At 44.9% G+C, this 12,474-nt stretch overlaps 1 protein-coding gene across 15 annotated transcripts in view; it reads right to left on the bottom strand.

Moving 5' to 3' along the window:
• Positions 1 to 12,474, bottom strand: part of LOC310836945 (5-hydroxytryptamine receptor 2A-like) — a 241,768-nt gene that overhangs the window by 34,261 nt on the left and 195,033 nt on the right. For 2 of the 15 annotated variants that reach the window (XM_083722955.1, XM_083722947.1), the window contains one exon: positions 1,225 to 1,402. The exons of 1 other annotated variant lie outside the window; for it this stretch is intronic. The gene's annotated coding sequence lies outside the window, so the exon portion shown is untranslated. Of the gene's footprint in view, positions 1 to 803; positions 3,956 to 12,474 lie in introns of those variants that run through there. 12 more of the 15 variants (XM_083722948.1, XM_083722953.1, XM_083722943.1 and 9 more) reach the window with 8 other exon arrangements.

Here is a 12,474-nt window from a genome sequence, read left to right as displayed (position 1 = left end):
ACTTTGGGTGTATTGCATGTTATTTCCTTAAAAGACACAACAACCATTACCCCCCTAAACTAAAAGGTTTTCCCCCTCTAAAGATGGGTCAGAGGGACACATGCTTGGATTATATGCTATATAAATTATACATGGTATGGTGAAAGAGGGTATGGGGGGGGGGGGAATCTCCTTCTGTCATTTGGCTCATCCAGCCCAGCAGCATGTTTTCAGAGTGGCCAACCAGATGCCTCAGGAAAGGCCCCAGACAGGACCAGAGCACTAGAGCATTCTCCTTTCCTGTGGTTTCCAGCAACTGGTATTCAGAAGCACTACTGCCTCCAGCTGTGGACATTGTAGCCAGAGAGACTTTAGTTGCAGACACAGGTGACACAATTTTAGCCATGGTTCTTTTGGCTGCTTTTGGCCACTGCTGTGTTCAAAAGGAAGAGTTCAGCTGTAGTGCTGTGTTTAAAAAAGAGCTCAGCCCTTCCAGAGATGGGCAAGGAATTTGCTTTCAAAGCACTTGCTGCAAGCTGTGTATGTGTAACTGGCCCAGGTAGCCCACAATGCTACACAAAAGATGCCCATTCAGTTCTCTCCCAATCCATCACCCTCTCTATGTCGTTTCACTTGTCCGCAGTCAGAAGCAAACACATAATTACAGCCAGAGGGGTGGCCTGGCTGCAGAAAGCCAGAGCCCTAATCAATGGCAGCATCTGAGCAGCAACTATAAACAATTAACCCCACCCCCCTATTTCCAGGTATGCAGTGGAAGGAAAGAATAATAATTCTTCCCAAACCTGGCACAGCCAGACACTTACTAAGGAGGAGGAAGCCAGGTAGAGAAGTCATTATTAGCTCCAGCTGAAAGTTGCAGGACAATGCCGTCAGAGCAGAAGGGGATCTATTGAAGTAGTAAAAACTCCAAGGGAACTGAAATACATTGATGAGGGTTTATTAAGGCTCAATTACAGAGCTGCTGTTCAGACCTGCCATATATATTCTTGTGAGGGCTGTGAAAGTGAAACAGCCACGTTTACTGGAGAGAGAGAGTAAAAAGACGGGAGGGAGAGCAGATAAATGAAAGAGCTTTTTGAAGACAAAACAGGAATGGAAACATTTCCCATTAAAGGGGGGGGGGGAGAGAAACCCACACAGCAGTGCTTCCCCTGTTCAAAATCCAGCACGCTAAATAGCTTTCAGAGCATTTTATGTGGGTGACAGCTCGCTCTCTTCACATACCAGGTACCGGGATGCTGAATGTTCGTGATCTCCCACACAGTTTGTTCCTGTCGCCTTCTGTATTGCTTGCAGTCCATGTGAAAGATGGAACGAGAATTAAGACTCAAGGTGGTGATTGCTGAGGGGTTTTTTTCTTTGTAAAAACAATAACAAAGCACTTCCCATCACCTATTCTGCACTAAGAAAATTCACAAAGAGTGCATTTTAAGAAATGTAGAAAAATGCATATATTCCACATGTGTCGACTAAGTTCACATGCATAGTGCACAATCTACATTCGAACCTTATGAAATTCATCTTTCTGAACAGCAATTCTTCACCTTGTGGTATAGTATTTATTATTTATTCATTCATTGTGTTTATATCCCAGCATTTTTCCCTCCAAGGAGCTCAAGGCAGTGCATGTGGTTCTCGCGCTTCTCATTTAATCCCCACAACAACCCTGTGAGGTAGGTTAGGCAGAGAGGTCACCTAGTGAGCTTCATGACTGTGTGGGGATTCAAACCCTGGTTTCCCAGGTCCTAGTCGGACACTCACCACTACACCACACTGAACAAAATTGTACATTGCTATCTGCCACACCACTCTCTGAGTAGTGTGAGATTCCAAGGGTCCATGCACCTATAAGGGGTTCATGTTTCCTTTGGAAATGAGGCACAGCAGAGATTGTGTCTTTATTATATATGATTTACCGATACATGTATAAACAACCAGAGCCTATGATGGCGGAGTTCACAACATTCACACCCCAAGAGGGTCTTGCTTCTCACATAAACACAGCAGCCAATGTATGCAAAAACACACTAGCCATGGCTCGGCCTCCCTTCAGCTTGCTGTGTTTTACAGACAGCAACTATTTTCTCTAGCTCACATTATCCCACTATTGCTATCCCAAATACAACTCTGCTTGCAACTCACAACTCACAGCAATATTTTTTGTACTAGGGGCCACCACCCCTGCTTGCTCTGCTCATCAATCATCAATCATCCCTTTGCCCTTTTCCCACACCTAACCAAACACCCTCCCTTTATCCTTCACTCCCCACCCACTCACAAGAGGAAGCCAGCAGTAAATCACACCTTGTAAGTTGGAGTTAACTCTTTATTAGCAAAACCACAATCAACACAGGAGGGTTGCATCTAATGAGCACAGCAATCATCACCAAGAGGTCTTGTCCCCATGAAGCAGTTGCTAAAGGTCCCTTCCATCTCACAGCTGTCTAAGTCCTCTCCTCTCCAGGGCCTTTTTCAAGCAATCAGAGATCAAGCCTGCATGCCGCCAACCTCTCCTCCACCCTTTTCATGCCTCTTCTGGGAGACAAGTGGGGAGGGGATCTTTTTGCAGCAGGAGGGGGAGATACCCATGACTCTGTACCAGCCTGACTCATCCCTGCCTTTGGACCTCCTGCTCTCCTGCTTCAGCTTCTGCCTCTGATTCTGGACTTCACTCTGCCACAGACTCTCCCTGCTCACCAAACCCTGTTACCTCTTTGGCTTCTAACACCTCCTCCTCCCAGTCTTCTCCCTCTTCTCCTGTTGACCACTTACCAACACCCCACTACAAATCCCTTGGTTCTGAGCCTTCTTCCCTTGGGGGTTTCTCAACTGGTGCCTTCCACAATTCCTCTGCATCCAACCAGTCCATTGCACCCAGTCACTCACTCAGTTACCTGTCTCGCAAAACCCCTCCCCTCCTTCCTCAACTCCCTTGTCTATCACCCCAACCACCTCATTTTGAAAGAGGGTGAAGCACTTCTAAGAGCAATTTGCTAAACAGCTGTGGGAAGGGCCTCCCCCTTGCATTAAACTTCGCTGCAGGTGTGCTTAATGGAAAGGGGAAGGTGCTTCACAGTGCTTCCCCTTCCCTTCATTAAACAATTTGCTTGGGCCATTTGGCTATTGCTCATGCTACAGTTGGCATGGCTGTCTATTGGGGGCCACACAAACTGCAGAGCATGATGACACCTTTTTATGCATATAGGAAGATAGGCTGAGCACTGCCTGGATCAGACTTCCCAACCCACTCCCTAAACTCAGGACTTTCAATCTTTGCTATCATGTCAGCCTTGAAGCCCCCTTTGTCATTGCAAGAGACAGATATCAGGGTGTGGCCATGGGGAAGCTAACTTCCCAGACTTTAATTGGTACTTCTCACAGGTCAATATGCTCCAAAAAAACCACCCTCGGTACAATAGTGGAAGAGAAGTTTTAATGTCAGGGTATCAAATGCCAGCATCTCACTTGACCTTCAGCACAATGCCCTGTACTTAACTCAGTAGAACAAGCTGAACTCAGTAAATTAAAGGAACAAATATTAACGTCTCTTGTAATAAAAGCATGAATTATGCATACATTGCCTCTGCTAGCTGTGAATTCTTAGCTTCTGTTTCATCCTCCCTGGACCGTAAGCCTCCCCTTCCTTTCACTAATATCCAGGCTAATGACTTTTCAATTCATTTTGGGTTTAATATGTGGCAGAACTCTGGCAATTAGTTCAGAGCAAGCAGGGCCCCTGCAACAAAATGTTGTGATGTATCCCTGGTGTGTAGGTGTTACCTGAGGTTGTGGCTGAGAGTGAATCACAAAAGATAGCATCAGAGATGGGAGTTGATGCTCTAACTTGGGTCTTCCCTTCTTTGCAAAACCTTATTTAAGTATTCTTGATTTTTGAACATTTAAAAGTGCAGCCAGGATGCAGGCAGGTCAGTGGAGCACCAGGCTTTTGCTTGTAACTGTTTGGTCCCTGTTTCGTTCCACTAGTTCTATACTTTCTATGAAGGGGTCCAATGGGCTTTTCATTTGACCCCCCCCCCTTTTCCAGGAAATCCCACTTTTTACAGTTGAATCAGAACAAATGTCAGTCCACAGTAAACTCAGTTGATGTTTGTTATGATTCCGAGATAAACAGTGGACTCATGCCTAGAAAACATGGTACAAGCAGAAGTGTGGATGAGGCCCAAGTGCTGGATTTGGCTAGTGAGGAGTGATTTAAATGTTGCCAATACTGAGGCAGATGCACCAGTGGTATAAGTCAGCTCTCCTGTGCCCTGAGAAAGTGGGGTCTACAAGTCCCTCCCTCGTACCTGCCATGCCATGCCCATAATACCTTTCTTTCATTCCACCCACACAAACTCCTCCAATATGCCACGATAGCTAAAAGGACCCTCCATGTTCAGTCAGAGTATACCTCTAAGTACAAGATTATGGAATCCATACTGGCAGAAAGTCCCTGTGTTGAATGTTAGACTGATATGGTTTGCAACCACCTCTGCAGTTCACTGTTATAGTTGCAAGCTGGCAGGCTATGCTGAGAGAGAGAGAGAGAGAGAGAGAGAGAGAGAGAGAGAGAGAGAGAGCGCGCTTATAGGAACCCTGCAATATGGTCCACTGTGGGATGAGCTGGTTGGGATCCCTGGTCAAAAATTCCCCATATGCCTCAGGATTGCAGCAAATACCAGTCTACTAAACTTGCCACCCTCAGACCTCCTCCCAAATCAAATCAAGCACTCGAGCTCCTACAGGCTGCCTTGCTTTGGAAGAAAACTGAATCCTGAAGGACTGTTTTGAATAAATAGCCCAAACACTCCCATACAGGGGTGCCAACTTGAATAAAATATGGGGGGCAGGTAAGCCCTGCTAATCAATCACATGGTGTGGTCTACACATTCCATTTGAATGGCAATACCTATTCACTTTGGGGTCCCTGGCCTCTCAAATACTGTATGGGGGGGGGGCAGAGTGACCACGGCTACTAGGAGTTGGCACCTATGTTCCCATATGGGCAGTTTGAGAATCTTTAGTTTGGGGTTTGTGTGTGTGGTGGGGGGACACTTATCCACAAAAGGCAAAGGTGATAAACTATTTAGGAAATGAGAGGAGCTCTTGCAAGCAGCAGGAATTGGCTGTTTTGTCACCCCATTATTACATGGCAAGGCAATTGTTCTGAGGGTGTTGATCACACTGACTGCAACAAGACACAAAGACACGGCAGGTCAACAGGCACCAAAGTGACACTCCATGAACCAGAATGGCAGAAAAAAATAAAACAAGCAAGGAGGTTTCTAGACTGTCCAAGCTGAGCATGCCTGTCCACTAGGCCAGTGTTTCCCAACCTTGTGCCTCCAGATGTTTTTGGCCTACAACTCCCATCATCCCTAGCTAGCAAGACCAGTGGTCAGGGATGATGGGAGTTGTAGGCCAAAAACATCTGGAGGCACAAGGTTGGGAAACACTGCACTAGGCATTCCCCCCCTACCATTTTTTTTGCCTAAAGTGACTCACATTTTGTCAGGGAGATAGTGGTAATGTGGACAGCTGAAAGTTAGCAGACAGGATAAAAAAGAAAGGGGTGGATTCTTATTGCCAGACTTAAAGATATACTATGAAGTGTCCTGCCTGACCTGGCTAAGGGATTGGATGAAATTTGAAAATACAGATGTATTGGATTTAGAAGGTTGTGGCAACAAATTTGGGTGGCATGCATATCTACAGTATGACAAAGTTAAAGTTCATAGAGGTTTTTTGAACTACGCTATAAGAAAACCACTTTATGAGGTATGGACAAGATACAAAGATCTATTAGAGCGGAAAACACCATGTTGGATATCACCAGTAGAAGCAATATCAGTTAAAAGATTAAACATAAAAGGTAATTGGCCTACATATGGGGAGTTGCTAACAGAAATGGATAATGAGTTAAAAATGAAGCCATATGATGAAACGAGTGATAAGTTAACAGGTTGTTTGCAATATCATCAAATAAATGATATTTTCCTGCTTGGCAGGGTTTTGGACTTGATGGCCCTTGTGGTCTCTTCCAACTCTATGATTCTATGATATATTTAAAAAAGATAAAAGTAAGAATGGCTCTGAGACTTTAGATTGAAGCTAAAAACCGATCTGTTGGAAGGTAAAACAAAAATATTATCGAAAATGTATGATTTACTTTTGGAATGGTATACAAAAGAGGAAGAGGTTAAGGAAGTAATGATAAAATAGGCAAAAGATATTGGGCACAATATTCAATTTGAAAACTGGTCAAAATTATGGAATGTCGGAATGAAATTCAGCACGTGTATGGCATTGAAAGAAAATATAATGAAAATGATGTATAGATGGTACTTGACACCAACTAAATTAGCAAAAATGAGAAATAAGAATTGTTGGAAATGTAATGTTAAAGAAGGAGATTTTTATCATATGTGGTGGACCTGTGATAAAGTTAAAGTATTTTGGGAAAGTATTTACAATGAATTAAAAAAAATGTTTAGGTACACCTTCCCCCCAAAAACAGAAGCATTCTTGCTGGGAATGATAGGAGTGGAAATATCAAAAGTAGATCAAAAACTGTTTATATATGCCACAACGGCAGCTAGAACCTTAACAGGCCAAAAATGAAAACAGCAGAAGTTACCAACGGTTGAAGAATGGCAGATGAAGATGATGGACTATGCGGAACTGGCAAAGCTGACCGGGAAAATTCAAAACCAGAGAACCAAGCGTTCCAGAGAAGTAAGTGGAGTAAATTTATACAATACACTGAGAATCATTGTACACTTAATAGAGACACTAGCAGGACTGAGATAAAAGCCATAACGTTTAAAATAAGATAGATTCTATTTGTGATTAAGGTTGGTTAATAAGTTAAGATATATATAGAACTGAGATGTTATAAATGTGTGGAGATAATAATGTGTTATAAGAAAACCAGAAGATGGGTGGAGGGAAGTTGAGAGCTCGGCAGAGCAAAAGATTTTATAAAAAGTGTTATGATGTTATAAAATTGTTAAAAATGGAAAATCAATAAAAATATTGTTGTTGTTGTTTTAAAAAATGAAAGTTAGTAGACAGTGCATTGTCATTTTGATGGTGAAGAAACACAGTGTGGGGTTATTGTTTGTGAAGCAAATGAGAATTATTTCTGCAGCCGGAGAGGGGAAAATATTTCAGCAGAAGCCAGAGATGCATCCCATGTATGTATGACTCAATAATGAAACACACACACACACACACACACACACACACACACCACATATCTCAGTCAGAGACAGGAATGGGGAAGAGTTAGCCTAAAGAGTGAAAGGCCTAGTATGCTCAATGGTGTGGTAGAAATAAAATTGAGATTGTGAAGTCCATAAGCTTATCAAGACAATGCCAGCTTCTTCTGTTAAGCAAGAAGTCCAGAAACAGTCCTACATGAAAGGATTTTGTACATGCGTGTAGAATTGCAGCAAAAGAATCCTCCTCTTAACTACCATTTTTGTGCCATAATTCTCTGATCTTCCTGTGAAGTTTTCCCACTGTACATTACTCAAAAATCTAAAAAAAAGAAGTTTAAAAAACAATGCTAGCCTGAGAGCCTGATTCCCCAGGGGTGCTTCTTGGAAGATGTTTGAAAGGCACAAAGATATTTCCAAAGGAGTTTCCATCTTGTCTAAAGACATCTGAACATGCTGCTCTCAGGTCTATCTCACCTGCTCTTGCTTCCTGTCATGAAAAGAGCTCTTCTAGATCCCATCAAGGGTCCCATTATCTCAGTGTCCTGTTTTCTGTAGTGGGACAACCAGACACACCCAGAAAGCCCACCTCCAGAGCACTGGCCTCCTCCTTCTACTGCGCAGTTCCAGGGCCGATAAACACCTGATGTAGGTGGCTATAAAGAGATTCCTATGCTGCATGGTATGGTATGTTCAGTTGCCTGATGGTGCTAGCTTGCTTCCTCCTCCTCTTGCTGCACCACAACCCGCATAACAGGAAGTCAGTCCCCAGTTAGAATATTGCTGTGAGTTTGGAAGGTTAGCTTGCATGATGCCTGAGTCCCTTGTAATTCCTGTGTTCCTGAATCCAGCAAAGGTTAAAAATCTAACTGAGGATTCATTTGTTGAATTAGTCAGACAACGGTCATTGTTACCACTTAAGCATGGTCATTAGTCTGACAAAGGAAGCTGCTCTGTGCCAGAAGACACTTGGGTGTGGGTGGGCGGGCTCCCTCCCCTCACCTGGATGGCAGTGAGAAAGACAATAGCCAGAGCTGAGTGTGTGAGAGAGCAGGAAGTTAAAAGCAGGCAGAAGCCAGAGAGGGAGAGCCATGCTTGATTCCTGCTTGTGCCTATGGGAAAAGCAAGACCTTCTGGGCTGTTATCCACCATAAACTCAGATTATATATAGGGGTATATAAGCAATTGGGACGCGGGTGGCACTGTGGGTTAAACCACAGAGCCTAGGACTTGCCAATCAGAAGGTTGGCAGTTCGAATCCCCGTGACGGGGTGAGCTCCCGTTGTTCAGTCCCTGCTCCTGCCAACCTAGCAGTTCAAATGCACGTCAAAGTGCAAGTAGATAAATAGGTACCGCTCTGGCAGGAAGGTAAACGGTGTTTCTGTGCGCTGCTCTGGTGTGCCAGAAGCACCTTAGTCATGCTGGCCACATGACCTGGAAGCTGTATGCCGGCTCCCTCGGCCAGTAAAGCGAGATGAGCGCTGCAACCCCAGAGTCGGTCACGACTGGACCTAATGGTCAGGGGTCCCTTTACCTTTTTATATAAGCAATATATCCTAAAGGCACTACAGTCTCTGCTGAGCCTCATTCACGAAGGAAACACAAACCTGTGTAAGCACCCAGAACACCTGGAATCTTGCACTGCTTGGAGATTGGTGTGGCATGCAACAATACTATTTACCCTACTCTGCCCAAGGGCAACATTCCCTTATAGGCAACTTTCTGAGAGTCCCATGGCAGTGGTGAGCATAGCCATAGGCAGACATGGGCACAGCAATGCGTGTAATTTTTACAATTATGTACTGGGCTGCTTTATACACACACTCACATGCCCTTCTCTATTCTTATATACAGGCAAGCAAGAGAAATGATCAGTGTTCAAGGGTACATTCCAGCCATGAAAAAAACAAATGGGGGCAGGGAGGGGCATGGCCTTGAGACAGCTCCCAGGGCCAAAGGGAGAAATGTTGAGGGCCACATCCACGCCTTAGAATACATCTTCTGGGTGTAAGTACACTATGGTATGCAATGCTAGTGCTACTTGAAGTAGACCTGCTGGAATGAATGAACCCAAGTTAGCCACCTGTGTTAACTATAATAGGTCTCTTCTGAGCAGGACTAACATTGGAAAGAACATTGAAAGTTTATAAGCAAAGCTGAACCACTCGCAGTAACCCTCTGAAAAATTACCAGAATCCGTGCAGGGGTGCACTGAAGTTAGAAAATGTCTTAGCTCCAGATTTTGCTCCTTTCTCTTACAAGCTATGTTCATAAATTGAACTGTGCATCAAAATAAAATAGAAAAATATATTTTATTATTATTTTGCTTTTGGCAGGGCAAAGAACGAGGCATTTATCTGCAGAATGGCTAGGTCTTTTTAAGCTTTTCCCTAGGCTGGTCTGTGCTTTGGCTCTTGCCAGCTCTTTGGAGTGCAGTTAATCAGCTGAAATTAAAAATAATTACCTTTGGAGATTTGTATCTCCCTTATTTTACCTGAAATTCTAAGCTGCTTTAGAAGACAATGCCATTTAGGGAATGCTCCAAGGCTCTTTCAGCACAACTTGTTTGCAAGCTACCCTTGCTTTCCTGATCTCAGCCAAGGAGAATTCCCAGTTGCACCAGACACCTAACCACCCCGTCCACCAAGGACTCATTTGCCAGGCTGGTTCCTAAGTACAGAGCCTGGTTGCAACCCAGTTGTTCATCCCTTCCACCAAGAACTTCTGCTATGTCACTGAAATAAATAAATAAACAAACAGGCTTTGCTAGAAGATAAGACACTGTCCTACTCCAAAGCCAGCTTCATACCGTTACTTTGAAGCACTATGATACCACTTTAAACAGCCAAAGAATTCTGGGAGCTGTAGTTTGCTAAGGGTGTGGTGAGTTGTTAGGAGACCCTATTACCCTCCCAGAGCTACAGTTTCCAGATAAGTTTAACAATCAATCCCTTTCCCCAGGGCACTGTGGGAATGTATCTCAGGAAGGGGACAAGGGAGAACAGCCACCTAACAACTCTAAGCTAACGACAGCTCCTTAATTATTTTGGGGGGAGCCACAGCTTTTTGAAGTGGTATTACATTGGTTTAAATGCACAGAGTGGATGTGACCTTAGTCACTGTCCAAAGGAAACACATATACAAAGGTGTAGTTGCTTCTATAATGAAAAGAAGAACAGCAAGTGTAAATCAGTGAATTCTGCTCCTGATTTCATTTCTGCCAGAACACCTGCATTATCCAGTATCCCCGGCCTGACACCAACGCTCCCTCTTCTCCCACCAAATTAAGCCCGCTTCCCAATGAAGCTCCTGTCAGGTGCAGTTTGAGAAAGTGTTGGATGCCTCCTAGATTTGGAGACTGCTTGTCTCTCCTTCTGTGCCATCAATGGAAGCTGTGGGTGCCCAGCATGAGACTACTGGCTGCCACACGTCATCTCTTTCTCTCTTCTTTTCTATTTTCCCCAGCAGAAGAGGTGGTTGTCCCAGTTACGGGATGAATCAGCCCTCCAAGTTAACAATGACTCAGGAGCAGGAGGTTTATTTTATTTCATTCTCCCTCCCCCCCCCCCCCGTGGTTCCAGCAGGCTTTGTCTCAACAGGGCGCTGCTGATGAAATCACAGTGAATCCCCCCCAAACGCCTCTCCTTAATGCCAAAAGTACAACCCTTTATCCAGTCCCCAGCAATGAAGCTAACGATGGGGAGAAGAAACAGCCGCGATCAGAAAACCTCAGCCAGCTTGTGATGCTTTGTGAATCCTCAATGAAGTTGCAGGCTCCATAGGGGTGCTCCCCCCCCATGCATTCTGCCCCTCCTCCCACATGGCATCTCCAGAGGAATGACAGCCTGATAACATTCATATTTCCCTCAGGGCTCTTGTACAGAAAAACCTTTTTACCTGCTGCTCTGTGGAAGGACCCTGGGGGCAGGCTGTGGGCCTCTCTTTGTCCAATCCATAGCCCATCCTAGATAGCTGCCAGAAGTGCAGAAGTCCTAAGAATGCAAGAAGAGCCATGCAAGCAGATTAGGCCAAAGGGGCTCCTGGACCAGACAGGCTATGGGTATGCTTGCCATACATCAGTAAAATTCCTGACATGTCCTGGTCTACAGGTGTAAAAATGATGTGGGGGGGAATTTGGCTGAATCAGCAAAATGTCCGGGGAAACCCAGATGTATGGCAACGTGATGGAAATAGCAGTGGAAACAGCTCCAGAAGCTTAAAATCACTATTTTGGGGGAGGCTTTCTCCCCAAAACTCCACAATTTTGGGGTCTTCCTAAAAAAAAAAGTGCAACAACTTTGCAGGTGCCAGGAATTTGAAATATGGCAACCATATAGTGGGCCCTAGCGAGGCTCTTTTTTTGCAACATTAGCACAGGTCTGAGGAGTGCTCTGGAGACAGAACAGGGCTATGAATGGATACTAGTCACCATGGGTGCCATCTTGAATAAAATATGGGGGGGGGGATTTCCAAGTAAGCCCTGCCCTGCATAATCGATCACATGATGTGGTGCACGGACGCCATTTGAATGGCAATGCCCATCAAGTCTAGGGTGGTCCCCACATCAAATATTTTATATCAAAGACCTCTTGACCCCTAGGAATTGGCTCCTATGCTAGTCACAATAGCTGTAAATTGCCTCCATTGTTAAAGGCAGCGTGTTCTCTGAATGCTGGTTGCTAGGAACTGCAAGTGAGGAGAGCGGTTGTTGCACCTGGATCCTGCATTCGGGCTTCCCTTAATAGGCATCTGGTTGACCCCTGAGAAAACAGGGTGCTGGATTAGGTGTTCTCTCAGGGGCCAACCAGATGCTCATTACGGGAAGCCTGAATGCAGGACCTGAGCGCAACAACAGCTCTCCCCACTTGAAATTCCCAGCAAAGAGAGTGCACACTGCCTTCAACAACTGAGGCAAGATACACCTCTGCCCATAGCCTAACTAGTCCAGCATCCTCTTCTCTCTGTGGCCAGCCAGATGCCCATCATAGGAAGGCCCCCCCAGCAGGATCTGAATGCAACAGCACTCTCTCCACCTGTGATTCCCAGCAACTGACCTCCTGAATCCAACATTAACTTCAACTGGTTCCAAATGCAGCAGCCTGGTTACTGGTCTGGCTTGCGCTTAGTTCTCCATTTTAAAACAGCTGCATTGCTTGCCAAGGCCCAACTGAGGATGCTCACATTTGTGCTTAAATCCTTACATGGCTTTGGCCCCAAAAACCACCTCCTTCCCTAAAGACCTCCTTGGATGTGA

Source organism: Podarcis gaigeae (genome assembly GCF_964106915.1).
Source record: "Podarcis gaigeae genome assembly, chromosome: Z".
NCBI lineage: Eukaryota > Metazoa > Chordata > Lepidosauria > Squamata > Lacertidae > Podarcis > Podarcis gaigeae.
Note: the sequence above shows the minus strand (reverse complement) of the source record. Positions and strands in the feature narration are given on the sequence as shown.